At 41.8% G+C, this 5,331-nt stretch overlaps 1 protein-coding gene across 1 annotated transcript in view; it reads left to right on the top strand.

Annotated features, from left to right (window-relative positions):
* Positions 1–2,897: 2,897 nt before the first annotated feature.
* The window catches only part of LOC101855925 (leukotriene-B4 omega-hydroxylase 3), a gene marked incomplete at its 3' end in the record, with an annotated part of 15,450 nt that continues 13,016 nt past the window's right edge, over positions 2,898–5,331 (top strand). Inside the window, 1 exon segment of the mRNA XM_005112971.3 lies at positions 2,898–3,443.

Genomic DNA, 5,331 nt, shown 5'->3' with positions numbered 1-5,331 from the left:
ACACACACACACACACACACACACACACACACACACACACGTTACTAATATTATCAAGCAATGTGCCTAAATGAGCCGAAGATGTTACAATCAAAAGTAAAAACTCAGATACACGACTATGCAAATTGTGACAACCAAACACCCATGTTCATAAGACTTAAGGCAACAATAATTGCAGGTGTACAGAAACAATAACAAATATAACACCAGCTATGTTTTGATTTTACATGCACAACCGGTAGTGTTTGGTCTCCTGGGCCAGGGGAGATTCTTAGGCCGGTCCCAGAGTGGCTCTGTAGGTCTGACCTGTAGCTCGCCTGGCTCGCACCGTGCAAATGAACGTATACATTATCGTGTGCCTGAGCAGCGTCGCTGTATGGACTGTCTGTTGTCAGCTGGGCTGCACGACGCGTCAGACGTACTATTCAACAGTGTAGTAAAACACGTACGTCGGAGATGTGTCGCACGCAGCCACGCTCCGTGTTTATTTTCGACTGAAATTCTTCACAGATCATCAAAATCAGCAAGAAGTAAGTATTATTAGGTGCTTTGCTATTAGATATTGATGCTAGCATCAACATTTGACCACAAAATCCGAAGAAATGCACTTTATCCTACATTAAAATTTCGAATCGAGAGGTTGACCTAGTTTCGACTGTTCGTTTACTTTCGTAGGCCTCTGTGCTTCTAGCCTAGCGCAGCTGTGATGACACGCAGAGGGCGCTCACTCAGACACAGAACCCAACGCACAGTGCGCTGTGCTGACACGTAGACGGCGCGCGCCTGGCGAGCTACAGGTCAGACCTACAGAGCCACTCTGGAACTGGCCATACTCAACTCACAGAGAGGGTAGAAATACAAGCAATCTGTAGCAGAACAAAACAAAACAAAAATAGAAAGAACCAAGCTTTTGGACCCCTACCCCCCCCCCCCCCTCCAAATCCCAGGCACAGAACGACAACTAACGTTAAAAAAAGAGGCACCAACAATGTCTATGCAGGCACTACAAAAACAAAACAATTAAGAGTGCTCTGGCGATTGCTAAACAATGACAAAAATAGAATTTAAAGAATTTGGGACATACAGATACACTCATCAAAATACTCTTTCAAATTCAACGAACATGCACTTTTATGGCCTCTTGATCGTTGAACAGTCCTCTGCTAGACGACGCTATTTTGCTTTGCCCATCAAATCACGTGATGGCACTCTCTCATCCCATTGGTTCAAATGGAGATGCGACAAAACAAAATGTATCGAAATTAATGCTTATGTTGTTCCGACAGTTGTACTCTCTTCGTTTTTAATCTGCTTTGGGCATACGACAAGTGGGTTCTGGATATCTCAACAAATACTGTACTTAGAGTCTTCAAACTTACTGGAGACACAATACATGGGAATTTGAGTGCATGAGTGGTCTTCTCTCGAATTTCATGAAAAGTGGACATACGACATTTGTACTCTGGGCCGACGACTGATGACAGTCGCTGATTAAGTTTTCCAGCGTAGTGCATGACTGCTCCCCCACCCCCATCCCCCAAAGAGAAGAAAAGAAAAAAGGAAGTACTTGGTGAAATAGTGCTGGGGTCATGAACGTGTGGGCTGTGACGTTATAGGTGCATAGATGACAGTCACTAAGTAAGTTTTCCAGCGTTATGCATGACTGCCCCCCCCAAAAAAAAAAAGAAAAAAAGAGAAAAAAGGACAAAGGGGGGGGGGGTAAGGAGCAACTACATTAAAACAAAAAGAAACCGAGAAAAAACAACAAGAACAAAACTAAACAATAATACACACACAAAAACCACAAGTAATAAAAATGCAAAAAAAAAGGGGGAAAAAACAGGGACGATCATAGACGTCAAACATCATGTCATCACGTTCTGGTTTTTCAGGCCCATTAAACCGGGGCTGAACCTGTTTGTAAACCTGAACAATTTCACTTCATTTTTCTATGGGGCTACGTAAACAAATAGAAAAAATGGGAAGGGAGGATACGAAATAGGGTACAATAAATCGAAAAAAAACCCACCTTATTTAGTGTTGCAAGTGCCGTAAAACTCTTAATAAAACAAACTATAGAAAATACCTAATTTGTGTTGCAAGAGCTGTAAAACTCGTCGTACAGCAATTGAAAGAAAATACCATTTTTGTGTTGCACGTGCCGTAAAACTTAGTAAAACGAATTAAATAGAAAACAGCCTTTTTGTGTTGCAAGTGCTGCCAAACTTCGTAAAACAATTGAAAGAAAACACCCTATTTGTGTTGCACGCGCCGTAAAACTCTTATACGGGGTGCCCACTATGGCTGAAACAAAACAAACACGTTTGTTTTTTAGGCGACCGAGTCGGGCGATCGGCCTGATCGGCTGATCCCATCCGCAGTGGGCACCACGTATTAATAAAACAAAATATAGAAATCACCCAAATAATTTGCGTTGCAAATGCTGTAATATTTGTCGTGAAACAACTGAAAGAAAACACCCTGTTTGTGTAGCAAGTACCGTAAAACTCTCTTAATAAAAACAAAATATAGAAAACTCCCTATTAAAAATTTGAGTTGCAAGTACTGTAGAACTCTTGGTAAAACAATAGAAAGAAAACACCCTATTTGTGTTGCACGTGCCGTCAAACTCTTAGTAAAACAAAATATTGGAAACACCCTATTTGTGTTGCAGGTGCTGTAAAAACACTTGGCAAAACAAAAGAAAGAAAACGGCCTGGTTATAGAGGCCACAGGGAACCGCTTCGGACAGTGAAACACCCTTACAAAAAACACTGCAGAGTGAGTCGTTCTTTGGCCTCCTAAACCTGTGAGTGAGCGCCGAGCGTTGCACACATGCACAGACTGTACATGTTGTCATTAATTATTTGTAAACGGTTGTGTTGTTAGCTGGCGGGGATCTGACCCAGGACACTGACCCTGAACAGCCTTGGTTTGGATTATATATAATAATATGATATTTATAGATCTAGTCCGGTCACGGCAGAGACCCAACCAATGCATTCGACAAAATGATGACCCTGTGTGGAGGGCATCTTGACTTTGCATGAAGCAGACGTTGCGTGGAGGTGTTTGTATAGAGATGTTTGTGTGCTTGTTTGAATGTATCGCACAGCGTACCGTGGCCCACTAAGCCTAAGCATCAGCAGATCCATTACATTGTGGTACTGTCAGCATGTGACAGTTTATATCGGTTTGTGATAGTTTATATCGGTTTGTGAAAGTTTATATCGGTTTGTGACAGTATGTGGCAGAATGTGCTAGTTATTTAAGGGAAATCATCTCCCAAGACAGCACTCCCTCCCAGAATCGTTCTACCTTACTACAAAAGATTGGTACTACTCACCACAGACAGAGATCCGCCCGTGAAGATCTCCCACAAGGACTACGAGCTTATATCGGTACACCCGTGTACAGATCGCTGGCAGTTCCGTCGTTCAAAGGTAAGAACGTGCATATAAATAATATACGTGTATTACAATCTTGTGTCAGTAAGAATGTGCATATGATTATACATGTATTACAATCTTGTGTCGGTAAGAATGTGCATATTATTATACAGGTATTACAATCATACGTCGGTAAGAATATGCATATGATTATACATGTATTACAATTATATGTGGGGAAAAATGTGCATATTACATGTAGATTCTCTATTACAATCATATGTCGGTAAGAACGTGCATATAGTCATATATGTATTACAATCATATGTCGGTAAGAATGTGCATATAGTCATATATGTATTACAATCATATCAGATATGCGAGAAAACAATCGAACATAACAAAGAATCCAACATCGTCTTTATAGACCAGGAGAAGGCTTTTGACAGAGTAAACCATGCAAAACTCTGGAAGACACTCGAAAAGTATGGCGTCAGAGGACAAATGTTAGATAATGTCAGAGCTCTATATACCAACAGCAGAAGCTCAGTAAGAACGAAGGAAGGCAATACAGACTGATTCAAAGTAAGATCTGGATTACGACAGGGATGCGCTCAATCTCCCCTACTGTTTATAATATATATGGACACAATAAGGCTAAGACGCAAACCAAAGCCCAGAAAGCCTAAATGAATTTCTGTTCGCAGATGACCAATGTCTTATTCATCTTGACCAACAAAGCCTCCAAAATCACACTACCTAACTCAACAACAGCTGTGAGAATTTCAACATGAAAATAAGCACATCAAAGACAGAAGTTGTGAAAGTGAGCCGAAACCATAGTCCCCTGAACATCCATGTCAATAGTAAACAACTGAAACAGGTGGAGGAGTTTAAATATCTTGGCAGTCCATTTCCTGAAAACGGGTCCATAGAGAGAGAAATAGAACTGCGAACTCAAAAAGCCAACGCTGTCACCTACCCGCTCGCACCCCTCCTATCGCATCCAGACATTTCAAAGGACACAAGGAGGCAGCTTTTCACCTCAATATTCATACCAACATTATGTTATCAGTGACAGACCTCGACTTTAAGTAAAGCCCATGAAAGCAAAATCTCCGCAAGCGAAATGAAATGTCTCCGTAAAACCCTTGACATCACAAGACGAGACAGGCAGAGAAAGGAAGAATTAACAGCAGCTATCGGCACTGAGTCCAGCCTGCGTTACATAGAAGACAGAGGATAAAATGGTTTGACCACCTGTTACGCATGTCACCTGACCAGCCAGCCTCGAGAGCCTACAACACCAAGCACTTAGGAAACCCTAAGAAAACATATCATCACAACTGAAAGAACAGCGGAGCTAACCTACCATAGAAAACTGCATCTCCCCTCGACGCTTAACGGCAACAGAGGATGAAAAAGTAAAAGGTGAAAGTAAAAGTACAATCATATGTGGGTAAGAACGTGCATATAATTATACATGTATTACAAAGATACGTTGCTGCTACTTTACATTTGGCCCGTCTCATGCTCAGATTCTAAAGTACTTTCTTTGTTCATTTTTATTTGCTCTACAGGTACTGTGACTTTGTACCCACTACAAAATAATTATTAGTTAACGAGATGTATGGATGGATTTATACGAATTATACTCAAACCTCGTATTGTTACCGCCCCACCCCACCCCCACCTCGTTATACCGCCAGCCCTGCTTACCCCCAGGTTAAGCCAAAATATGCAAAGAGGAACGTTGATGTAAACATAGTATTTGCGCGTTTACACCGCCAGACGCCAACTGTCAGGTACAACTCATCAAATGAATGTAAATTAGCCTCCCTATACCGCCAACGAACTGGCCGCCAGAGGTACACACTATGACACAGCACACGGCACCTATCGATGACTGATTGCTTGGTTGGAGGGGGGTAGGGGGGAATGA

Source organism: Aplysia californica, unplaced genomic scaffold, assembly GCF_000002075.1.
Source record: "Aplysia californica isolate F4 #8 unplaced genomic scaffold, AplCal3.0 scaffold01515, whole genome shotgun sequence".
NCBI classification, from domain to species: domain Eukaryota; kingdom Metazoa; phylum Mollusca; class Gastropoda; order Aplysiida; family Aplysiidae; genus Aplysia; species Aplysia californica.
Note: the sequence above shows the minus strand (reverse complement) of the source record. Positions and strands in the feature narration are given on the sequence as shown.